Raw genomic sequence first — 26,482 nt, forward strand, 5'->3', positions numbered from 1 at the left:
CATCTTAACCACGTTTCAGTGCACAGTTCAGGGGCGTTAAGTGCCTTCAGCGGTTGTATAACTGTTATCACCATCCATCTCCAGGACTTTTTCATCATCCCACACAGAAACTCTGCAGCCATTAAGCAAGAATTGCCCATTCCTCCCTGGTAACCATTGTAATGACTTTGAAAATATCAAGTCAGCCTACACCCCTGATAGAACCACCAATTGTTTTCTAATGCTCCTGCTTTTTTTAAAAAATGTGTAATGTTTTATTTATTTTTGAGAGAGAGGGCACGAGTGGGGGAGGGGCAGAGAGAGGGAGACACAGAATCCGAAGCAGGTTCCAAGCCCGGAGCTGTCAGCACAGAGCCGGACACGGGGCTGGCACTCATGAACCCTGAGATCACGACCTGAGCCAGAGTCAGACACTCAACCAACTGAGCCACCCAGGCGCCCCGTAATGCTCCTGCTTCTTGACCCTGGTGGCACCTTATAATCACCCTCTAACATTAATGCACAATTTTCATTGTACAAAAAAGAATCACCAGGGATGTTTGTTAAAAACGTAGATTCCTGGGTTCTCCACTCCAGTGATTCCAGCTCAACTGGTGCAAAGAGGGCCGTGGATTTTACATTTTTAAAACACACCCTGGTGACACTAAAGCAAGTGGTCACACTTTTTGAGGAGCATTACCGTAAGCCCTTCAAACTGAACTTAAAGTCCATGCATCATATGAAGACCGTAAGTTGGCCCTAACAAGTTCCAATAGACAAGCTTTCTGGTGTTCGATTTCCCCACCAGATTTTTCTTTCAGCGAAGCAACTTAAGTATTTCTACCTGTTATCACTTGACTATAGGCTATGAGTTCATTTAGTGAGAAAACCTGAAGTCTACATTAGCTGGTTTAAAAAGAGACAACGGGCTCTTTGGGGCACCTGGGTGGCTCAGTCAGTTAAGTGTCCGACTTCAGCTAAGGTCATGATCTCATGGTTCAAGAGTTCGAGTCCCATATCAGGCTCTCCACCGTCAACTTGGAGCCTGCTTCAGATCCTCTGTCCTCCCCTGTCTCTGCACCTCCCCTGCTCTCTCTCTCTCTCTCTTTATCAACATTAAAATAAATAAACATTAAACATTTTTAAAAAGAGAGAGAGAGAGAGAGACAACAGGCCCAAAATGGAGTCACTTATGCTAAGGCCACGTCACCAAACCGAGACTTAACAACGAACCCAATTGCAGTTCAGCTTCTCTCAGGAATATAACCTTTAACCAACCTTTAACCAACCTGGTCAGCACTGGCAAGGTAATCTGCCTGACAAACCACTGCCTTCCCTCAAAGGAAGATACCTTGCCTGAAACAATACACTCTTTGCTAAAAACTTTTTCTGCCCCCTCTGCCCGTAAAAGCCTTCCATTTGGCACAGCTCCTCGAAGCCCCTCTCTGCCTGCTAACATGAGATGCTGCCTGATTCATCAATCATTAAGTAAAGCCAATTAGATCTTCAAACTCACCCAACTGAATGTCATTTTTAAACAATCTCTTTAAATCCTCAAAATTTGTTTAAAAAATAGGCACTCAAATATTATGGTTAGGATAACTAAAAAAAAAAAATCTGGCTCAGAGTACTTACGCCAGGCACTATTCTAAACATCTTACATGTACTACTCATCTAATACACTTGTTTTAAATGTCTATTTATTTATTTTGAGAAAGAAAGCACACCACCGAGGAGCGGAGAAAGGGAGAAAGACAATCCCAAGCAAGCTCCACACCATCAATGTGGAAGCTGACACAGGGCTCGATCTCATGAACCATGAGATCATGACCTGAGCCACAATCAAGAGTTGGATGCTTGGGCGCCTGGGTGGCTCAGTTGGTGAAGCGTCTGACTTCAGCTCAGGTCATGATCTCATGGCTCGTGAGTCCAAGCCCCGTGTCAGGCTCTGCACTAACAGCTCAGAGCCTGGAGCCTGCTTCGGATTCTGTGTCTCCCTCTGTCTCTGCCCCTCCCTCACTCATGCTCTGTGTGTGTGTGTCTCTCTCTCAAAACTAAATAAACATTTAAAAAAAAAAGAGTTGGATGCTCAACCAACTGAGCACTCAGGCACCACACTCATCTAATGCATTTAATACAACAAATCTGTGTATCTCCCATTATCCTTATTTTGCACCTGAGAAAGGTTAATTAGCTATTATATGGAAAAAACAGGACACTAGAGTTCTGGTTCTTAACCGTTACACTAATGTGTCTTTCAAGACAATTGAGAAGCAAGAATTCCAAAGAAATCAATTTTCTGATTTGCAAGGGTGTAACTCGAACTGAGCTGAGTCTGAAAGAAGAGAGCACATTAATATTTTCAGGAATTCTTCATGCAGAAATTCACTACAAATGATTCTTATCTAAGAGAAGCTCTCTCTGTCTCTCTCTCTCTGTCTCTCTCTCTCTCTCTCTCTCACACACACACACACACACACACACACACACGTCAGTCCTTTTTATTTTTTATAGTAAGCACTTGTAAGTTTTTGAAAGAGTAAGTTTTAAATGCAACCCTATTCTGTTACTTTGCGAAGGGAAGCGGAGGGGAAGGGGAGGGGAGGGGAAGGGAGGGGAGAAAAGCAAAGCAAAGCAAAGGAGAAAGAAAGGAAGGAAGAAAGAAAAGAAATCCTATGCTACTATATAATGTTCTTTTGCAATGACTGTGGATAAATAAGATGTGCTGAATGGTTTCAGAAACATGGTGTTCAACCTCTCCCATTCGGTAATAACTAGAGCATCTCAGAGTCACCTGATTTCACTCAATAGCCTTGTAATTAATTCCCCTCATGTTTTGCCAAAACAATGAACGAGATCCCAGTCATCAGGGTACCCCCAAATTGCTCTAAACTACACCAAACCCATTAAACATAAAATGCCGTCATTAGAGAAGCCATCAATAAGCATTCCCAGGACCCAAACGACCTGCAAATTCATGGGGACAGAAAGGGAATCTAATCAGGAATTGATGCTGATTTTACATGGGGCAAAGAACATTCTGAGTCAGTGTGTCTGTCAAAAACACTTGGTTGGCGGGGTTTGATTTCTGAACAAAAGTAATTATTTAGATGAAGCTTAAGCTCCATGACAAAGGAAAGAGAACATGATTCAAGGTGCTATTGAAGACATTACCGCATGTGCCAAACAGCAGAACGAGATAATAGAGACATCCTGCTGGAACAAATGAGAGAGTATAACAAAGAGCCCTTTCTGATCCTCTATTAACAAAGAAAAGGCTAAACTAGATATTCTTGAGTGCCAGGCTCACCAGGGCGGGAGGGGAGTCATGAGTATAATCTGCTCTGAAAGGGAGTGGGGATCTTTTGTTTGAGGCTGCAATCAACTGATACTTCATTGTTTCAGGGTGAGAAAGGTTGTTATTACTTAACAGGCTGGAGGGCCCTTTTGTGGGAGATGATGTGTCTCCAGATGTACCCACAGTATAATAACAGGCAGTAAGAGGCTAAATGAAGCCACCAAGCTACTGGGAATAATTTGTCTTCACAGTCATAAAATGATAGACTCACATGGAAAATTCAGATGGTGTCTGCCATAAACTAAAATGGTCAAGAAATGAAAGTAACTGTGGTTGTGTTTGCCCCATAACTCTTTTGTAAAACTATATACAAAATATTAATTTTTATTATTTTCTTAAGTGAACTCGATGCCCAACATGGGCTTGAACTCATGACTCCGGAGACCAAGGGTTCCATGCTCTACCAAATTAAGTCAGCCAGGCACCCCAAAACTAAATATATTTCTATTCATATATTCTGAGCCCATTAGCTCCACTCTATTGAAAGACATGTAAATGCATAAGCAGCAAATAAAATAATTTTCTTCCTAAGAAGTAACATACTGTTGAATCCATCTTAAAATTACAATCAGGGGCACCTGCCTAGCTCAGTCAGAAGAGTGTGCAACTCTTAACCTCGGGGTCGTGAGTTCAAGCCCATGTCGGGTGTAGACATTACCTAAATAAATAAACTTTTAAAAAATTACAATAAAAAAAAATCACTTTATGCAGATTTCCCTTTCAATTTATTATAATTTGTAAAGATACAAGATAAATTTAGGATATCACTTTACACTTATGAGTTTATTTTAGAAGTAGTATTATGAATCAGTTACTTAAAAATATAATTATTGCTAGTTATAGATTTAAACTATTTGTGGGAAAAATTGACATTTCACTCATTCAATAAGCAATAGTGAGATCCTAAGGTCATTAGAGGATTGTGGTAAGAACTACTGAGGATAGAGAAAAGATTTACGGCATCCCCAGAAAACACAATTCCTAAATTCAACTTTAATCACTCACTTGAAGGCAGAGTTAAATTGACCAGGGAAATACAGCTGACCCTTGAAGTGGGGGCACTTATCCCCCGCCACGCAGTCAAAAATCCATGTATAACTTTTGACTCCCCCAAAACGTAACGACTAATAACAGCCTACTGTTGACTAGAAGCCTTATGGATAACCAAATAGTTGATTAACACACATTTTGTATGTAATATATATTATATACTGTATTCTTACAACAAAGTAAACCAGAGAAAAGAAAATGCCATTACGAAAATCCTAAGGAAGACAAAATATGTTGACAGCACTGGACTGTGTTTATGGGGGAAGATCCACATATTAGTGGACCCGAGCAGCACCGTGAGAACAGTGGTCAAGTTCCCAAGCTCTCTGACCAATGGCCGTTTCATCCACGAGATTGTTAGTACAGCCCCTGCAGCATTAGTGAGTCTGGCGTTCTGAGAACAAAGAGGCACCTAACAGAAGAAAGAGGATGAAGAGGTCCCTCTGGGCTTTCAAGACTTCAAGGTGAATATTAGCTGTCATTGTGAAGTTTTGACGACAGACCAATGTTTTTACTTCATGTGCTACTATTCTGTTCCCATTACATGTCGTTTTTAAGACGGCGGTCTTTCTAGTGGAAAGCACACAGTACTATACAGAAGGAACACGTTAGCATTTTATGATGTATTTGAAGAGCTAAATCCCTAAACACAGATAGATCATCCAAAGTGGGGGGAAAAAAGTCATTCGTATTGAGTTGGGAAATGCACTCCATGCAAGTTTTGAAGCATAACTTTTGGTATTTGAATTATCTCGTATTTATTTACTGGATGACAGCCCGAAAGGCTTAGTAATAATTAATTAATTAAAATGTTAGTATAGGTGCAGCCAAAGCCAGCACTAATTAATTAAAAAGTTAAATCACTAAATATAAATAAATAAATAAATAAATAAATAAATAAATAAATAAAATCATGCCATTAAAGATATTCACAGGGAATTTGGGCAAATATTTAAAATAGAACAGTTCATGGTGTCAGACTAGAAGTCTGGTGGGTATCGGGGTTTATATATCATAGCAGTAGCTCAGCTTTGGGAGTATCATTCATCATAATTGTCTACATTGACCAACTGGGAAAAGAAGGTAGAGGAATAAAAATTAAGATTTCTTGGCCTCTTATCCCTTCACTGCTTAGGGAAAAGTTTATAACGAAGGGCTGATTCTTCCCCCTCTTACCTCTAAAATAAGTAATACAAGAAATTACTAAGACTATGAAACTATCAACTTAAAAGATAAAAATGCAAATGCTGAAAAAGGGGAAGCATTCAAAACCTACCATTTTGGGGGTGCATGGGTGGCTCAGAGCCTGGAGTCTGCTTCAGATTCTGTCTCTCTCTCTCTCTCTCTCTCTCTCTGCCCCTCCCCTGCTCACACTCTGTCTCTCTCTCTCAAAAATAAATAAACATTAAAAAAAATTTTTAAATAGAACTACTAATTTTGTCAAAAAAAATTCGCCAAAAAGAAACCTTTAAAACTTCCTGTTACTTTGAAACAAAATTCTTCTCTTGCATAAAAAGAATGCATAACCTTCAACAGCAACTCAAGGTGGGAGGGGGCCTGTACATTTGATAAGAACACTCAATTACAAGAAGTAGTCACAGAAAATAATTTGTTTTGAAATTTCAATAACATTAAAGGAGATCAGGTTGGTAACGGTTTCTTGGGCCTATAAAAATAAAAGAGCATGGGGCACCTGGGTGGCTTAGTCAGATGACTGTCAGACTCTTGACTTCGGCTCAGGTCCTGGTCTCATGGTTCGTAAGTTCGAGCCCTGCATCAGTGCTGCTAGCATAGAGTCTGCTTGGGATTCTCTGTCTCCTTCTCTCTCTGCCCCTCCCCACTCGTGCACTCTCTCTCTCTCTCTCTCAAAAATAAATATTAAGAAAAAGAGAGAGAGCATGATTTTAAGAAAACTGAGATATTCTCATTTAAAGTCAGCAAATGCTGTGCTATCCCATCCAAGACACCCTTCCACCTCAGGATTCTGCAAGAAGTTCTGTCTGTTCTGCCCTGTACTCTGTGTAAAACTCTTGTTAGGGTGCTCCTGCCTGGCTGAGTCGGTAGAATGTAAGACTCTTGATCTCAGGATCATGAGTTCGAGCCCCACATTGGGTGTGGAGATTACTAAAAAATAAATAAATAGATAGATAAATCTCTTGTTGAATCATCTTGCTCTCTGCCTTATGTTCCAGTTAACGTGTAGACTTGTCTGTCCTTCAGTCAACTATAATAAGCCTCTTGAGAACAGGGACTATGTCTTACTCATCTTCGTATTCTCACAGGATCTTACACATAGTAGGTACTCACTAGGGGCCTGTGGAACTTTGATCAATATCCCTCTATAGATCACACATACACATATACACAGACTGGAATTTCCCACTTAATCTTTCTTTAACATCCTTGAGGCTCTGGGAAATTTGTCTAATCTATCTGTATCTATTGCCCCGATTTAGGAAAAACTGAGAATGTTTACAACTTCAACCAAAAAGGTCAAAGCATTAATTTTTACAAAATGCAGTCCTAGTGTGCAATCTAGCAGGTGACTAAAGGTATAATTACCAGCTGCAAACAGGAATTCTAAAGATAAAGAGCAGCACCCTAGACAAGCCCAACCTTTCACAATACTTTGTAATAGTTTTAGCAATACAGTATAAAATGCAGTAGGCACACAGGAAAAAAGAAAGTGCTTCATTCCGCTTTATGTTGTTATGCTGACAGCCAATAAATGCTGTGATCTGGGTCACTTGGCTGGCTCAGGCAGTAGAGCATGTGACTTCTGATCTCTGGGTTATGAGTTTGTGCCCCAGGGTGGTGAGTTCAAGCCCTACATTGGACACAGAGCTTAATTTGGAAGAAAAAAAAAAAAAAGGCGGGGGGGGGAATATCAAAAAATTTTTGGAAAAAAAAATGTATTGAAGGAGTCTTCTCAATACAGACATAGCAGCAGTAATTCAAAACTAATAAGAGCTCTTTAAAAGGACCGAGTTTTGAGGCGCCTGGGTGGCTCAGTCAGTTGAGGTCTGACTTCGGCTCAGGTCATGATCTCACAGCTCGTGAGTTCGAGCCCTGCGTCGGGGTCTGTGGCTGACAGCTCGCAGCCTGGAGCCTGCTTCTGCTTCTGTGTCTCCCTCTCTCTCTGCCCCTAACCCACTCTCATTCTGTCTCTGTTTCTCTCAAAAGTAAATAAACATTAAAAAAAAAAAAAAAAAAAATTTAAAAGGACCGAGTTGTCACGTGCTTTCTACTGTGGAGACATTAATATAGAAGACAAAAACTGCTTCCTACACACGCTTATCACTTACATGGTGCTTGAGGGCACTTGGTGCCAGAAGCTGTATATTCAGTCCCCCCAGTCGCCCAGCCCCTCCAACCCCGTGGGGAGGGGCTCTCATAGCCCATGCTATGCCCTGCATACTGACCCCATCATAGTGAACACTTAATGAAAACTCACTGCTTTTGATTCATTTAACCCTTTTTAAATCCCGCCTGCACTTGTTTCGAGAACTTATTTTTGAATGGAAAATTTAGGTTTATAGGAATAGTCAAGAAGCTGGCATGATCTCAAGCTTATTCTTCTTTGATCAAGGACATAATTTTGGAAACAGTGTCCAGTCTAAAGGTCACTTCTGCAAGTTACGGTCTTTGTTTTCTAAGAGTTTCGGTACAACCGGCCAAACTCTGGCCGAGGAAACTTCCTTTTATTAAGATCTTGGTAGCTCTTCATAACACACTCACTGGTATGCTTAAATCACAATAAAAAGTAAACCATGCCAGGAACGAGTGGTCATTTGTGAATTACCTTGAAAATAAATGATAGATGTTTATAATTATTACTAATTATGACCTAGTTAAAATTTTAACCAGCTCCTAATGGCTTTGAACTTCCAATTAATGGTTTCAACTTCCAATCTCTCATGTTTAGGAAAAAGATAACACAGAATAACATCAAGGAACCAGGTTTAGGGTTTGGGAGGGCGGTCGGGGGTTTCTTTAGTTTTGTGGTAGATTCGGACTACGTCAACAGTTGCTAAACAATGAGCTCAATACTTCAATCATATAAAACTGTTCAGTAAGAAATAAACTTAGCACAACTGGCTTGTAGCTCCTTTAGTTTTTCAAGCTGTCAAATAAATACTTAAGTCTGATCCATATGTTTGTGAAGATTGTGTATTTAAACAGATATTATAAAGATTTTCAAAAAACGATGGTTGAAAAAGTTTCTGGGGGGAAAAAATCCTTCTACAGACAGTTACCAGGAATATTTTTTAGTGCATATCGTATTCCCAGAGCACACAGGATAAAGTACATTTTTAAACAATGCTCCCCACAAAAGAATTCAATATAAATGCTAGGTCTATACATAGAGCTGTTTGGGAGAAAACAGACAGATGGTGGGGAAAGATTAAGTTCACTTTCCCTCAGAGATCTGCCTCATTTGTGTAAGCATACTCCCAGAGAATCCAATACCCAGAGACCTCCAAACGGGACGGTGCCTTCACACAAGACACATTCACACAAAAGGGTAGCCTTTTTGGCTTTTCTTTCAACTCTCCAAACCAAGACGAGTCCCTATCACCTGCAAATGTCTGGTATGTTCCCAGGGAATAAGACACTTTGCACAGTTAGTTTCTTTACAATAACTCTGGTTCACTTTTACTAAGCTGATCATACCCAGGCCAATGTTTCCAGGAAGAGGGGAAGAATTGGCCCTTCATTATAAACCTTTCCCTAAGCAGTGAAGGGATAAGAGGCCAAGAAATTTTAATTTTTATTCCTCTACCTTCTTTTTCCAGTTGGTCAATTTAGACAAATATGATGAATGATACTCCCAAAGCTGAGCTACTACTATTACATATAGACCCCGATTTTTCTAGTGTGGCATCAAGAAGTGTTCACATTATCTCCTCCCTCACAAGGAAATCACTCTCCCAGTACAGACTAACTCTATTAAAATATAATACTTGGGGGGCCACCTGGGTGGCTCAATCGGTTGAGCGTCCGACTTCAGCTCAGGTCATGATCTTGCGGTCCGTGGGTTCGAGCCCCACGTCGGGCTCTGTGCTGACAGCTCAGAGCCTGGAGCCTGCTTCAGATTCTGTCTCCCTCTCTCTCTGCCCCTCCCCTGCTCATGCTCTGTCTCTCTCTGTCAAAAATAAATAAACATTAAAAAAATATATAATACAGGGGAGCCTGGGTAGCTCAGTAGGTTAAGCATCTGACTTCAGCTTACATCATGATCTCCGGTTCGTGAGTTCCAGCCCTGAGTCAGGCTCTGTGCTGACAGGTCAGAGCCCGGAGCCTGCTTCAGATTCTATATCACCCTCTCTCTCTGTCCCTCCCCTGTCCTCTCTCTCTCTCTCTGTCTTTCTCTCTCTCTCAAAAATAAGTAAAAATAAAATTTTTTTTTAATATAATACAGAGAAATTATAAAGAATCTTTTAGGGGCTCCTGGGTGGCTCAGTTGGTTGGGCGTCCAGCTTCGGCTCAGGTCATGATCTCATGGTCCATGAGTTTGAGCCCCGCATCAGGCTCTGTGCTGACAGCTTAGAGCCTGGAGCCTGCTTTGGATTCTGTGTCCTCCCCCCTCACCTCTCTGCCCCTCCCCCACTCATGCTCTGTCTCTCTCTCTCAGAAATAAACATTAAAAAAAAAAAAATGAATATCTTAAAACTATAAATCTCCTCAAAAGACTACGTTGACTAAAAATTATTTTTGGTCACTAAATATTGAGTCAGAATAAGTATTCTTTAAAGCAAAAAGAGGAGATACCAAGTAAAATGCGTGCATTTTTAATAACTGTGTACTTCTGGTGACTGTATAGTTTGAAATCCTATTTTTTTTATCAAGTTTTATAAAAATGCAAAAAAATAAAAGCTAGGAGACATTTGTATCTGCTTAGAAATTCACTTTTCAGAAAAAAAAAAAGAAATTCACTTTTCAGTTAAGCTCTGCTCTCTTTGCTGGAATACTACAGTTGGGGAATAGTAGACCCCTAGAAAACAAAAATTAACCAAAATACAAAGAGGTGGCTTATGTTAAAAACAACAAAACAATAAATACTGAGTTTATGGGCCTGCATGGAGGAAATTCAGATTAGCAAGCCAGCTACAATTTCACTAAAGTGGAGATATCCTCGGCAAATTACACTGGACTCTCCTGTTAAATATAGATCCCTCAAAACAAAGAGTCTTATTTACGGTATCTAACGCCCAAAAGCGAACCAAGTGAACACTTTCGTGTCTTAAAGTTATAGAGGTGACCTTTAAGACATACCTTTAATTATATTCTTATAGTCCTCCCATTTACGCAAGATACAGGAGGCAGATGTCTGATTTTCCTGACACCACACACGCTCGTTAATCCCGTCTTTTCCAAACCTGTTAAGCATCTCCATGAAAAGCAAGGCTTGACCCCAAAGCCAAGATGGCTGACAGAGTGAAAAGGCTAAAGAACATTACCGTGGGCAACAAAAGGGAAGCAAAAGAGAAAAGACAGACCTTCAGACCAACAGGGGAGAAAGGCTGATAGTGAAGAATATCTCACACTCCTTACCCCGTCAAAAATAAATCTTAAAAGAGCAAAGTATGTAGGCCCTGGGTGGAAGGAAAGAACTAAGGGTAAACACAACAGGAGAAAGAACAAGGCTTCCACTTGGGAAGCTGGAGAAAGGAGAGGGTCAGTTTACCTCCCAGTCCTCTGCTCTTCACGTCTGTTTCTTTTTCCTGATGATTATTCCTCAGATTCCTTTTTCTCCTTAATCCTTTCTGTTGAAAAGCTGCCCCCTTTCTCCCCTCCTTCCCAATGCTCCTTGGACCACCCCCCTTCGCCCTTGTTCCCCACAGGCTGGGAGGACACAGCAGAGGCTCCCACCCTGCTGACAGTGACGGATGGCTGCCAGAGGCACACAATGGCAGATGAAGGCGTGTCATCAGCCTTGCAGCTGGCCTTCGAAAGAAAGAACCGAAGCCAACGTCTGACCTGAGGGAGGCTGATTTAATTAAGGTTACGGCAAAGGGCACAACTGTCTGCAGGCTGCATTCTCCGTGAGCGCTGGGGACAAAGCTTGAAAATACTTCTCAGGAAGAAAGAGCCAAGAAAGTTATGTTGGCTAAAATGTTGAAAGGATGGAAAAAAGTAAAGGCAACAGAGATAGGTTTGATAAACAAGCACAGATACACCAAAACTCCATGATCCCCTGATACACAGACATCAAGATACAGGGACCATAGGAAACATATAACGGGTATGTTTGGGCATGCCGTTCAAACTACGAAATATCCCAGATGAATAATGAGATGCCCAGAGTGAAGTGATCTGGGGCCCCTCAATCCAGCATCAAAGCAAAGTTCCTACCAATGGCAGGACCAGGACCAGAATCCAAATGTCCTGTTTCTTTCACCGACAACCTCGAGCCTATTTTTAATACAATTTTCCCCACTGAGAGTAAAGGCTTGCCCAAGAGGAAAAACATTCAGGCTTGAGCATCTCTTATGAGACAAGGACTCTGCTAGGTGACAGGGACCCAGTGGAGCACAAACAAACAAATTCTCTACCTTCAACGAGCTCAGAGCTCAGTGTTGGGGTGGAGGGTGTCAGGAGATGAGCCAAGTAAAGAAGTCATTACGATGCACGTGAAGCAGACACTGGGCTGGGGGGTTCTAAAGAGGTGATCGCCTGAGTTTATTAGATCTCAATGAATAGAACAGCGGTATATTTTTAAAAGCCCTGGCGAACTGACTTACCCAAATGCGTATCACCAGACTACTACTAATAGCTTCTTTTTGGATGTGCAAAGTGAAACCTACCACTGAACTCTGCCACTGAAATGACAACACACTGTCCAACAATGACCACTATGTGGGGGAACCAACAGAAGTCTTTCATAGTGTCTGGAAGGCTTGCAGGCAGAGTGTTACCTGCAGATGAGTGCCCGGCCAAAATAAAAACAGTCGCAGTGCCCGGTCTCCCGGGGCACGTGAAACCTAGGCCTGCCAAAGGGACCATATCACACCTCCTCCGGTCTCGATGTTCATCAAAACTCAACGGTGCCAGAGCGTCAGCAAGGAGGACCAGTGAATGAGCAATTACTCAGCACTAGAGCAGTGTTTAGACTTTGCACAGCAGAGCAGGGACAGAATACAGCCAGCAGCAGTGGGACAGGCAAACAGAGGCTACGTGATCAACTCAACGGCTGCAAACACAAGCAGGGAGCAAGAAGAAACTCTTTAAGGTTAAAGCCAAGCTCAGACCACATGGTAAGTTGGCAGCGGGGGAAAGTTATCCGTGAGCTGACTGTACAATGTGAAGCACGACCACGTGGAGAGGACAGGCAGTATCTAAATCAGTCCAAGCACTTGGGAAAGCAGCTATTAACATTAATCAAAAGACATTATTAACATGCGGAAAAGACGACTCATCTTCCGTTTGGCCTTTCCAGCTATACCTTCGCGCACACCCTGCTTGCTCCCAACTGCTAGCTTCTCAACATCACGAGCCCTTCCTTTCTATCTCAGCATGTCCTCGGGGGGCTGGCGAATGATGTCACCAAGTGCCCACTGAACAATTAAAGGTGCCTTTTGCACTAATGAAATATATTTTTTTAAATCCTCGTATGAAGTTGATTTTATAGAGGTGGCGCTGGTGATATGAATAAACGATAAGAAGTGTGTTTTTTTACCACAATAAAAAAAAAAGACTCATTTTCCTCATTCCTTCTGAAACAGGAATCAGGCGTTTGTCCTTGTGCTAAACTTAATCTTTCCACTCCCTAAAATGTTAATAATTAATTTTCCAACCCCAACCCCACTGTATGTGAAAAAAACGACTCATTCTGGAGGGAAGTGAGTCACCGTTAGTGAGGGCCACTGTAACAACAGAAGGTTGGCCGTCTCCAAGTACAAGCCAATAATTGGGCAAGAGCCCTCAAATCAATAACAATTTCTTACTCTTTGGACAGACTTCATAACTAGACGTGACCAAGACATCTGGCTTGTGGTGGATATTCATGTGTTTTAAGATACTTACATCAAATTCAGAGTCAATGGGGACAATTCTTTTTTCTCGGTGGCTCAGTATGGATCGTCTTAAATTGCAATCCTTTCGGGCAAAAACGTTCCAATCACACTTCTTTGCAGTGTTAACACCATTTTAAAAAAACTTTATTAAAGCTAAGACTGCTACAAGATCCCTGAGGCAAACTTTTCATAATATAAAATCCCCAAATGTTGCCAAATTTTTACTTATTGTCCAAACTGAGATGGAGCCCTGATAAAATAAATATAAAAGGTTTATCACTTGTTACAACGTAATGAAAATAAGTGTCATGTTACAAATCTGGCTACAAGGTTAGACTAATAACAATTTCAATGCAGATTTGCCTAACAGATCAAAGGACGGATTTTGGTGGGAGACAACAATTCCGTGTTTTTTAAGTCATACACAACGTCCCAGTCTGGGCCTTTTTTTTTTTTTTTTTAAAGAGACATTTTAGTAAAGACCCTATGCTTCAATCGTCTTTGCACTGCTCACAGCAACCAGCACAGAGCCTTGCACATCTTAGGAATGCAATAAAATATTTGCTGAACATAGTTCCTGACAACCAACATTAATGGCTTCCCAAAGCAAACACAGGGAAAACAAAAGAACATGCCAACATATTTCTAATATACTTTTAACCTATGATTCACAACACAAATCTGAATAATGTTTCCAGGAACTTACTTCTTTTCAAAAATGTGCACTTCTACAATATTTTAAATTTGTGTACTATTAATGGAAAATGCAAGTAAAGCTAACATTATGGTTACATTTAGTTCCCTATTTGCCAGAAATGTATGACAAGTAACATCACCCCCACTGTGTGCATCATGTCATGTGTAGGTCCTCCCAAACAAAAAAGGTAGAGTATCTGCTTTAAAGCTGGGTGCAATGGGTTTCTCAGCCCAAATGCAAATCATTTCACCATTAAAACATTAAAATAACCAAATTGCTAACAAAACCAAACAGGAACTAATTAGAGTACATTAGAGGGGGAAAAAAAATGCTGACCGGAAATAGGGACAAAGGGGTTCTTGTCCCTTGCTCAGCCATTAATTTACTATATGACCTTACCTAATTAGTTAGCCTCTCTGAGTCTCAATTTCCTCATTTTAATATTATTTTTAAGGCCCTTTCAAACTACAGGCTAAGATTCAATATGGTCTGAAAATTGATTTACATTTGTACTGCTTCCCGCCCCAAGAAAATCACACTGAACTGATAGTTTGAAAAATGTGAGTATGGATTTCTATCAAAGGCAATTTATTACACTGTCAGATGAGCTTAAGTTCATTTCAAGTGGGGAGTAAGGCAAGTACCTTAAAGCAAGACGTGCTTACAGATTCAAGTTTCACCTAGACAGCGACTGTTTTGACTGTGAGAACAGCCTTTTCTTTAACAGCATCGTTGAAAATTACACCTCTTTATACATGGAGAAAACTAGTAAGGGTCATTTTCAGGATCTCGAAGATGCACATGCATGGCTTTCCTTCCTTTTCCATATTCATCTTGTTAGGATAGAGGAAAGCAGAGGGGTTAGCTTGCCTTGGGAGACGGGGGAGGAACACGGCAGTTACAGAACAGCCCCAGACAAGCCCCTCTCAATCGAGGTGCTGTATGCACCAGCCCATCCTTCTAATTAATGCTCACCACCTGAATGCAATGAGAAGATTTCCTGTGGCTGGCATGGGAAGCTGCCTGGACAAGTTGAGGAATGCCATATGACAATAACCAGCATAAAGTCTGAAGAATTGCACTCAAGATGGGATTCGGAACACTCTGGAAAGGGTCAACAAAATAGAAATCTGTCACTGGAGCCAGCTGGACTGAGTTATGATTTGGATCTCCTCATTGCTCTAAAAAGAAAATATTTTTTTGTTTGTTTGTTTGTTTTAAAGCTTTTTGTCTTTTGTTTTTTGGTTGTTTTGTTTTGGGGGTTTTTGTTTGTTTGTTTTTGAGAAAGACAGAGAGAGAGGGAGGGGCAGAGAGAGCAGAAGAGAGAATCCCAAGTAGGCTCTGTGCTGTCACAGTAGAGCCCGATGAGGAGCTCAATCCCACGAACGTGGTATCATGACCTGAGCCGAAATCAAGAGCTGAACGCTCAACCAACTTTTGGCTTTTCAAGCCACCCAGGCTAAAAGAATGTACCCTAAAAAGAACGTACTTTGAAAGTACCTTGCGAGAGCAAACAGCACTAACTTGTATGGAACTTTAGTATATGCACAGCAAATTAAAGCTAAACCTGAAAGAATTCAATAAAATATGATTAAACTCATTCTACAGATGAACAAAGTGTGAAGAACTGGGGGATTTGGGCAGCACCAAAGGGTTAGCAAATGTCAGAGCTTCGCTTCAGACTGAACTCTGACTTCAAGTACTCCCATCTTTACATTTCAAAATGGTACCACTGACACCAGTGTTCTGTCCCTACTATTTCTGTCTGAATTTTGAAAATTTTAGTTTTCACCAAATTGCTTCCTTCCACCCACTGCTCCCAATCTGGTCCTCCTCTGGACTCTTAAAGGATTCTATGCATAATGCTCCCCACACTTACACACTTCCTGCACCTGTTTCCTTTCCTCTCAGCCTAGGCTCTTTCCTTTCAACGCAGAGACTGGCTCATCTTTCTTTACAGATGGAAGCCACACACAGGTGATCTTGGCTCCCTTGGACTTCCCAAGCTTTCACCACTCCATCCACCTCCCTCTGCCTGCCTACTGACAAGGTGGGCACTCAGACTGTTTCCAGAGGGCCTGACACACAATGGGTGAACGAGAATTGTTAGTTGAAGGCATGGTGGGTGGGTGATGCAATACTTCTCTTTTACAGCACTTTACAAGGTACACGTTTAAAACTTTACAAGGTACACGTTTACATACGGTATCCCATGTGAGTCTAAGACTGTGTATTTGATAATAATCCTCTAAATGCTCTCTTTCTGCACTGTGGTTCATCGTATCATCATTTGCAATTTCAGAACCCTGCCCAGAGGGACAGAGCTGGTAAACAGTAGCCTTTCAACTTCGGAAACGGCCCACAACTACTTTACTTTCTAGTTGGTCTTCTCACCATTCCCAAGAGAGCTTGGAAACAAGCTAGATGAGGTCTGTTGGAACAGGAATGAGGTGCCGTCCCCTGGTTTCCTGCCATGAAATCTGAGACTCCTGAAAATCTGCAGGTTACAGGTTACATCATCAAGGGGGACTTTACTTAAACAATTCCGCTGTGACAAAAGAAATCTAAACAAGCAAGGGGTAAGGATTTACTGATTCTACCTCCCTGTCCACACAGCCCGTGGCTTCTGTCACTGGCTATTGAAGCAGAACAGGTAGGTGATGATTCAAAATTCACTTCTAGGGGCGCCTGGGTGGCGCAGTCGGTTAAGCGTCTGACTTCAGCCAGGTCACAATCTCGCGGTCCGGGAGTTCGAGCCCCGCGTCAGGCTCTGGGCTAATGGCTCAGAGCCTGGAGCCTGTTTCCGATTCTGTGTCTCCCTCTCTCTCTGCCCCTCCCCCGTTCATGCTCTGTCTCTCTCTGTCCCAAAAATAAATAAACGTTGAAAAAAAAAAAAAAACAAAATTCACTTCTAACCTTAGTTTTCTGAGTCTGTAAACACACATTCATCAGATAAACCAGCTTCACGAAGATTGAATTGAAAGCCAAAAGCAGACTTCCACCCACACAGACTCTGACCCTGCAGTGCAGGTTCACAGAAAGCTGAAGGGAGGAACTTTAGTGTCGAGAATACAACACCACAAGGTACTACCCAGTGTTGACTAAGCAGAAGGGCTAGTCCACTGTCTTCTCCTTTGCCCAGAAAGGCAAACCCCAAAGAGCCCTTTGAATAGCTAATCAAAGGCACACAACTAGAGCACGATGCCCAGACCAATTTTGAAAATAGCAAGCTTCCTTCAAGGGTCAAAGATTAATAGCTCCATTTTTGCCAAACCAAAGAACCATAAGGCTAACTACATGCGTTTCTAACACACCCGTTTCCAACAGGTATGTCTGGCTGCCCTGAGGCTTGAGGCCTCCCTCAGCTCAGGTGAAACTTCCTTCCATCCCATTTCCTCTAAATTCTTATTTTGCTCCTGAAAACATCTGCACACCCTGCAATTACGCAACAGGGCATCGCATGGTTGAAATGAAACCAGGAGAGTGGACACAAGCTGGTGAGGGGCTCCTGTGTGGAATGAAAGTTCTTAAAATTATTAAGCACTCCATCCTTAACCCCAACTGCTGATGAAAGGAGACATATATCAAAGTCTGTTTTCCTAACCTTACGCAGAGAATTTAACTGAGTGGTTAACAGCGAGGTCTGGAGACAACCCTCAGCAGAGAACATCCAGGGACATCAGGACCTCGGTTTTATTGCAAAGGATGTAGAAGCTGGCACTAACTACTGAATTCTGGGATCCTCACAGAGCGGGACCCCCCTCCTTTGCCAAGACCTCGCAACTCTGCAGAGGAAAGCTGGGCGTGGGGTCCAGGGCTTAGGCTATATTCCCCAGCTGTAAAGAAAGCTGCAAGCGATTTTTAAAGCCTCCCCAGACTTGAACTAACACAAAGCGGGGTAAGGGGTGTGGGGTGCACCAACCCAGGGAACAGTAAAGAGACAAAGGTCACCCCAAATGCGTCCGCGCGCGCGCTGAAGCCCAGACTCTGCAATGCACATTCTATCAACCTTTCATCGTGGTCAGCTTCCTGTGGGGTTTATCCCCCACCCCCACCCCCACTCCCACCCTCTCCGGAAAGTTTGCGGCTGTTCACACCGACTTTCAAAGGTCCATTGTTTCCTCCCCCGTAAACGTAATGAAAAGAGAGACGGAAAGAAAGAAAATCTAGACGTGGTTCCCAGACCCTTTCTTACGGAGAGGATTTACTCCGGGGGAGTCCGGTTACTCCCGAACCCGAGAGGAGGGAGCCCGGGAGAGGCGGTGCGAGGGGGGAGGGCGGGAGGGTGCTTCGGGGGGCGGGAGGATGTTTTCCATTTCGGCAGCAGCAGATGCCTAAATGCCAGGCCGCCGGGAGCCGCGGTGGTGCGCGGGGCCGCCGTCGGCGACCTCGCGGTGGCCCCAGCAGGCAGCTGGGGAGGCGGGGCGGGGGGCGGGGGACCCTTTGCTTCTTACCTTCCCCTCCCCCGCTTAGCGTCGGCTACTTCAGGTGCCTACACCGCGGTCCAAAGAGACGGAGCCGAGCTCCTAGCGTCCCCGGGTCCGGATCTTCTCTCCATGGCCAGAGAGCCCGGGGAGCCCCGCGCCCGCCGCCGCCGCCGCCGCCACCGCTGCTTTTATGCAACTGGCAGCCGCAGCCTCAGCCTGGAGGTGAAACACTCTCCTCCCGGGAATGACGCGCACTTCCCTCCGCCTCCGCCTCCTCCTCCTCCAGCCCCGACACTCGGGGGCAGGGGCCTCGGCTCGCTCGCTCGCTCGCTCGCTCCCGGAGCAGCCGCTCGGCTTTCTCCGCTCCTTCTCCGCGGGGAGGAAGAGAAGCTCGGCCCTGGCGGCGCGGGCCGGAGCGTCCCCGCGACGACGGGAGGAGGCGGCAGCGCGGGGCAGAGCGGGGTCCCGGGAGTCGCGCTTGTCCCTGGTCGGCGGGCGCCGCGGCTCGCGAGGGTCGCGCTCAGCCTCCGCCGGCCAGACAAGCCGCCCGGCTCTGCTGGGCCGAGGGCTGCGGATTGGGCGGGCGGGCGGGCGGACGGGACGCAGGAGGCGGGGCAGAGGAGGGGCCTGCGGCCGGAGGAGGCGGTGGCCGCGCTGGGCTCCTCCCGCTGCCCGGCTCCGCGGGAGCTCGGGACCCGGCGCTGAGCGCGTCCGGCCGCTGCTGCAAGCTCCTGCTGGGCTCGGCGGACCCTGAGCCGGCGCCCCCGCCACCTCGCGGCTGAGCCCGACCGCGAGCCCCTCTCACCCGCGGCGGGACCTGACAATGGGCTCCCATCACCCCCCCACCCCCACCCCGCCCCCGGCGGAACCTGCTCGCGCATCTGGTCCTGGCCGAGCCTGACACTGCGCCCCCATCACTCCGCGGCTAAGCCGGACACTGCACCCCCATCGCCTCCCGGCTGAGCCCTGGCTGCGCCCCAACACCCCTCGGCTGAGCTGGACTCCGAGCGCCCTCATCGCTCCCGGCTGAGCCACACTCGGAACCTCATCATCCCCAAAGGGACTTCCAGAACTCCCGAAAAATTTCTGCGCGTTCCGCCGGCGCAGCGCGGCCGCCCCCACCTGGCCAGCCACGCGCGCCGGGTTCTTAGCCCTTTCCGAAGACACCGCCCGCTCTCTGCCTCAAGACAGCTCCTCGGGCAGCTCGGAGCGGCCGGGGCAACCGGCTCTCCAGCCAGAATAAATAGAACGACGTTTCCCCACGCCCCCTGCCCGCGCCACTCTGGAGTGGCTGCGGCTTGCGGGAGTGGCGCTCTACAAGCCACTCCCCGGCCCACCCCAACGCCCCTGGACCTCTCTATGTATGGACTCCTGCTCCGGAGCTGGACGAGCTCCAGCTGCCACCTCCCCGCCCCTCGCTGGAGCTGCTCCCACCGAGCACAAGTCTGGTCTCCGGCGGAGGGCGCCGCCGGGGCTTGGTCAGTCAGACCCACGAGGTCCCCGGCTGGTGACAGCAGCGGCCCTGCCCAGTCCAGGCAGTCGTCATCCTCTGTTTAATTCGGAACTGGAGGTTGTCCCGACGGGGAACTCTTTCAGCGAGTCCTGGACAGATAGGAGTGTTCGGATTTCGGGGTTGCCCTACCCCGCCGCCCCCCACCCCCCGCCCCGCCTTTTTAATGACACCTCAGTCATGTAACCATGATACACCCAGCGGGCGGGAAAGGGAATTTCCCCATTTCCATGAGTTAGGTTCAGGAATTTGTAGAAATCAAAGTTTCCAAATTTCGGCTGATAACATTCTCCTGCGGCACTTTGAAAAATTAGGATTGCCAAACTTGCCGCCACCTACTGAATCAGAGGTGCCTGGAAGACTCGAGTTTGAGAAACAGCGCTACAGAGCATCCGCGAATGACTTAAGACTTTGGGGGGCGCGGGGGCGCCTGGATGGCTCAGTCGGTTAAGTGTCCGACTTCAGCTCAGGTCACCATCTCACGGTTCGTGAGTTCGCCCCCCCCCCCCGCCCCCCCCTCCCCCCCGCCGCGTCAGGCTCTGTGCTGACAGTGTGGACCCTAGAGCCTGCTTCGGATTCTGTCTCCGGCTCTCTCTGCCCCTCCCCCGCTTGCGCTCTGTCTCTCTGTCTCTAAAATAAATAAACATTAATTAAAACTTTGGAAAGATGCCTCCAAAACAGCAACACGGTCCAATCCAACACGGTCCAGTGCTAAGATCTTAATGAAACTACCCAACTTTGGATGCCACTGTTCCTTCTGGGAGAGGGAGGAAGGCTCTTGAAATAAGGCAGATGATTTTGAGTGACAAACTGGAAGGGAGGAAGAGCTGTTTTCGTGATCAAAGGTGAAATGTTTGGGACTATGCCTCATGAAGACAGGATAGGAAATGTGTCACCCTGTGTCCTAAGCTGAAAAATACCCCCCTCCCCCCACCCAGAGATTTCAGACCCTAATCACCAGAACCCGGAAGTGTTCCTTTATATGGAAACAGGGTCTCTGCAGATGGGATTAAATTAAAGATTTTGGGGGGGGGGGTTGTCCTGGGTTCTCAGGGTGAGCCCTCAGTGCAATCACATGTATCCTCACGAAAGGAAGGCAGACAGGAGATGATGTGAGCACGTAAGCAGATGCAAGCACCAGCAGCCACCAGAAGCAGAGAGGCGAGGAAGGATTCTCCCCTGGAGCCTCCTCGGGGAAGGGAGTCTTGCCCACTCCTTGATTTCAGACTTCCAGCCTCCAGGAGCATGAGAGAATAAATTTCTGTTGTTTTCGGCCACCGAGTGTGTGGTAATGTGTTACAGGAGCCACAGGAAACAAATGTATCCTACGACCTGCACAGGGCCGACTTTATATTATAATGCCCATTTTCTGGGGCGCCTGGATGGCTCCGTCGGTTAAGCGTCTGACTCTGCTCAGGTCATGATCTCACAGTTCCGGAGTTTGAGCCCCACACTGGGCTCTGTGCTGACAGCTCAGAGCCTGGAGCCGGCTTCCAATTCTGTGTTTCCCTCTCTCCCTGCCCCTGCCCCCCTCTCACTCTGTCTCTGTCTCAGAAATAAACATTAAAAAAACATTTTTTTTTTAATGCCCATTCTCTGAATGTTTATTAAGTGCCAGGCGCTTTGCTTGGAGTCTGAATATGTTACTCAATTTAATCCTCTCCCAAATTGTTATTCCAGTTTTAGACACGAGGATACTAGGACTCAAAGGGAACCTGCCGCACAGCAAGAGTCCATTGGAATCAGGCCTGCCAAGCACTCAAGCATTAAAAATAGCAATTAAAAAATCACATAAACTGTTTTCATGGAAGGTTTGGTTTTAAAGAGGTTTTACTTCCATAACCTATACCTGTTGTCAAAACCAAAGGAAATGGACGTCAAATTCCAGGAAAGCTGTGCGGGAAGGAGGCGGGCTGGTGGCGGGGATCGTAGGGGATCCTGTGTCTTCTGCTCAATATTGTTGCGAACCTAAAAATGCTCTACGGGAGCCTGGATGGCTCAATCTGTTGAGTGGTTGAGCACCACACTTCAGCTCAGGTCATGATCTCGTGGTCATGGCAGCCCAGAACCTGCTTTGGATCCTCTGTCCACCGTTCTCTCTGCCCTTTCCTTTGCCCCTCCCCTGCTCACACACTCTCTCTCAAAAACTGAATAAACATTTAAAAATTTTACAAATTAAAAATAAATAAAACTGCTCTAAATAAAGCCTATTGGGGGGCACCTGGCTAGTTCAGTCAGTAGAGCACACGACTCTTAACCTCAAGGTTCTAAGTTTGAGCCCCATGTTGGGTGTAGAGATTACTTAAAAATAAATTTTTTCATGATAAAAATTAAAAAATAAAGTCTACTGACAAAAAAAACAAAACAAAACAAAACAAAACAAAAGAAGGCACTGAATCTTTGTGTAGCTGACCATTGAGAATTTTACAAACTTTTGTTCTTGGATATTTATCAGGAACATGAAAAATAAAAGGTTCTTGAAATAAAGCAGATGGTTTTGAAACTACAGATAGTCCCCAGCTTACAGTGGTTGGACTTAAATGTTCAACTTGACGATGATGTGAATGTGAAATGCACTCAGAAAATATACTTCAGATTTCCAGTTTGGATCTGTTCCTGGTCCAGCCATAAGCACTATGAGACTCTTGCAAGATGCCAGGCAGTGACAGGGAGCTGTAGCTCTGTGTCAGCCCGGCCATCATGAGGGTCAACAACTGATACACTCAAACCATCCTGTACCCAGACAGCCTTTCTGTTTTTCACTTTCAGTACACTATTCAACACGTTACATGAGATATTCAACACTTTAGTATACAGTAGGTTTTGTGTGAGATGATTTTGCCCAACTATAGACTAATGTGGGTGTTCTGAGCCCGTTTAAAGTGGGCTAGGCTAAGCCGTGCTCTTGGGTAGTTGAGGTGTACTAAATGCACTTTTGACTGGAGATATTTTCAACCTACAGGAGGTTTGTCCAGATGTAACCCCATCGTAAGTTGAGGGAGATCTGTAATGTGAAAGGAAGTCACACTGGAGACCAAACAAAGTGAGAGGCCACAGACTTCTCTGGTCAATGGAATTGATGTTGTTCTGGATCGGGTTCCCAAGGAAGCAGGCTCTGAGACAGAGGAGCAAGATGTTCATTTAAAAACGTCCATGAGGTCAACACCTTTGGAGGGAGGGACAGGAAGCAGGATGGGACAGAGGGAAAAGTTGAGCTGCAATGTGAACCCAGCAACAGGCTCGGCCAACCTCCCCTGGGAGCCCTGGAGCCCGCATGGCCCTTCTGAATTATTGCACCCAGATGGCCGGACCTTTATATAGCCTCCTGAATTAGTCATTGGATGTGGTGCATCCTGGGAAGTTGCAAGACCTTGGGCAAGGCAGCTCAGCAGCTGAGGCAGTCCTGGAGAAGGATCACTGCCAATAACCCTCATTACGGGGCAGCACATCCTCCCTTGAAGGCAGATCGGGTGGTCATATCTCTATGTCACGTACTCCCTCAGGATGTGACACCCTCACTGTTGTTCTGTCCTTTCCATATGAGGGGGGGAAAGTCCCAGGATGAGTGAGATGCTCCTTTGATGCCTTTTCATTTGTGCTCTTCATGATGGTGGTGCTCACTGTGTTGAGGCAGGATAGCGCATTGGCCAAGAGTGAGGGGCCTTCAGTCAGGCGGCCTGGGTTAGAACCATGGTCCATGGCTCAGTGGCAGTATAACTTCGGACAAGTAGCCAAGCCTCTCTGTGCCTGTGTCTTCATTTAAAAATGGGAATAGGGGCACCTGGCTGGCTCAGTTAATAGAGCATGTGACTCTTGATCTTGGGGTTGTTAAGTTTGAGACTCATATTGGGTGCAGAACTTACTTTGAATGAGTGAATGAATGGATGGATGGATGGATGAATGAATACTACTGAGCCCATGCAGGTGTTATGAGATTTATTATGATAATGTTATAGGGGGTTTAGCTGCACACCCCATAAGTCCTCAGTGCACTGTGCCATCGGTGCCTCTGGCCATCTCTTCTTTAGCCTTCCACGACTGGCTAAATTAGAATCTTCTATCATTACACTCACTACGACTTCCTCTGTGGGGATCGGAAAGTGAGTGCTCTAAGATCCAGGCCAGAGGTGAAGATCATGAGAAACATACGTGGATCATTACCTAAAGGAAGCTGGAGCTTTCGTTTTAATAGTGAGAAACAACAACCACACTTCAAACATGCCTCATTCTTTCAACCTCTCCGGCCCCGTTTGCACTTTCCTTTCCCCATCTCTCTGAAATGCCAGTTCTCCCACTCTGTACCCTGGCTGGCCCATCCATATCACACGCACCACTGTCCTTTTCATTTTGCGAACTAGATCAAATGTGACCCTCTTCCTGAACCACTCTAGGATCAGTCGGGACCTCCACTCAGCTCCGAGGGCTCTATCCACATCTGCTACAACTCTAGCAGCCCTGCATCCTGATTATTAAGTACGTCCTACCCCCAGCCATCCCCATCCTGCCCCCTTCCCTGCAGCTTGTAAACTGGGCACCTGAAGATTCAGCACGCACCGCCTCTCCGCCCTTCCTACCCTCTTCCATGGGCCTCTTGTCTACGCTTGGCTCCGAACATTCCGTTCTGCTCTGAAGGTTCAGATGGAGCCTCACCTTTATTTATCTATCTATCTATCTATCTATCTATCTATCTTTTTTAGTAATCTCTACACCCAACATGGGGCTCTAACTCACCGTCCCAGAGATCAAGAGCCACACGTTATTCTGACTGAGACAGCCAGGCACCCCAAACCTCATTTGTTTTTCAATCCTAAGAGTCTAGCGGTGTTTGCAGAGTGATGCTGCCTGCTGTATGGATGACAAAGGAGTCCACAGAGCCCTTCAGGAGAGGGGAGAGGATCAAACACCACGATCTGGAAATAACCTGTACACCTCTGCGTTCAGCATTTTAGTGCCTCTGCATGGTTTGTATTTTTCAGCTCCAAACCCTTTTAAGGCAGAATCTCGCTTAACTACCAGCCACTCTTCCCCTTTCTGTTTCCCCCCAGGCTGTTAGAAATTAATTCCCACAAACAGTGTTTCATTCTGTGAGGGTCTGAACAGATCGTCTTTAAATCTCACTTTTCTGTTCATACTTGTTCCCTGCTACATTTAGTGTACAGGCTTGGAAATTATTCTCCAGGTGACTAACGCTTCTCCAGAAAGGTGTTGATATGCTGTTTGTCATCCTCACCTTAATTAAAAGTCTTAGAAGAATTTTCCTCCGCTGACCGAGTGCAATAACATTACGGAATGTTAGTGTGACCTTTCTCCGCTGGGCTACAGCTGAGTGTCTACAAAACCATCTTTTCTTTCTTTATGTCCTTGCATCCAACTAAGCTCATTCTCACATTTCATCAGCTTGTCATGAAGACAGTATGCTTCCAGTTAAACTCTCTGGATACTTGCTTTAAAGTATGATGTAAGCAATTCTGATATAGCTAAAACTCTAACATAGTTTTTTCAGAGAGAGGAGAAACACTTATTTACTTAATTTTCAGCCTCTGCAATCTATCAGGTAAGTAGGAATGAAACCTCTTTTCTTTTTTTTAATTAAAAAAAATTTTTTTTTTAATGTTTATTTATTTTTGAGACAGAGACAGAGCATGAGCAGGGAAGGGGCAGAGAGAGAGGGAGACACAGAATGTGAAGCAGGCTCCAGGCTCTGAGCTGTCAGCACAGAGCCCGACGCAGGGCTCGAACTCACGGGCTGTGAGATCATGACCGGAGCCGAAGTCAGATGCTCAACCGACTGAGCCACCCAGGCGCCCCACCTCTTTTCTTTTTCTTATTTGAAAACACAATCTTCCCCTCTGAAAAAAGTGATATTCCATCCTGATTCCCATGCCATATGTTCAAAATGTGCACAAAATCCTTTTAAGTTATATACTATCTCTATATAGGTGGTTTTGCTTTGCTGTGAGACATCTCGCTTCACAGGTGAAGACCCCATCCTTGAAAAGAGAAATGAGTTACCTGATATCAGTCAGCTAGAATAAAGTTGCTACTGTAACGTATTTGGTGTGAAGATTTTCTTCTACCAGGTCTAAGATATATGAAGTATTGCCATCACTGTCTTATAAATTTGCTGTATGAAGATTACATGATAAATGTAAATGGAAGAAATACACATGAGAAATGTACCACCTTTTTGTCATATACACAAATGGATGTGTACTGAAAGGAATTAAATAGCCAATTAGCATAAGAACTGAGAAAGCTGATTATGTATACAGTAAGCTATTTAAAATAATACCAACATCCAGGGGCACCTGACTGGCTCAGTCAGTAGAACATCTGACTCTTGATCTAGGAATTGTGAATTGAAGCCCCATGTTGGGCATAGAGCCTACTAAAAACTAAAAGTAAAAAATTAAAATTGTCTTTAAAAAACAAAATAAATAATAC

General features: G+C 44.9%; 1 protein-coding gene across 3 annotated transcripts in view; it reads right to left on the reverse strand.

The window, feature by feature from the left end:
• CEMIP2 (cell migration inducing hyaluronidase 2) overlaps nucleotides 1–19,810 on the reverse strand; it is an 86,371-nt gene extending 66,561 nt beyond the window's left edge. Inside the window, exon 1 of one of the 3 annotated variants that reach the window (XM_045470231.1) lies at nucleotides 19,651–19,810. The gene's annotated coding sequence lies outside the window, so the exon portion shown is untranslated. Of the gene's footprint in view, nucleotides 1–11,075; nucleotides 11,098–18,555; nucleotides 19,121–19,650 lie in introns of those variants that run through there. The other 2 variants (XM_045470230.1, XM_045470232.1) reach the window with 2 other exon arrangements.
• Between the last annotated feature and the right edge of the window lie 6,672 nt (nucleotides 19,811–26,482).

The sequence above is a fragment of the Leopardus geoffroyi genome, chromosome D4, assembly GCF_018350155.1.
Source record: "Leopardus geoffroyi isolate Oge1 chromosome D4, O.geoffroyi_Oge1_pat1.0, whole genome shotgun sequence".
In the NCBI taxonomy this organism is placed as follows: Eukaryota; Metazoa; Chordata; class Mammalia; order Carnivora; family Felidae; genus Leopardus; species Leopardus geoffroyi.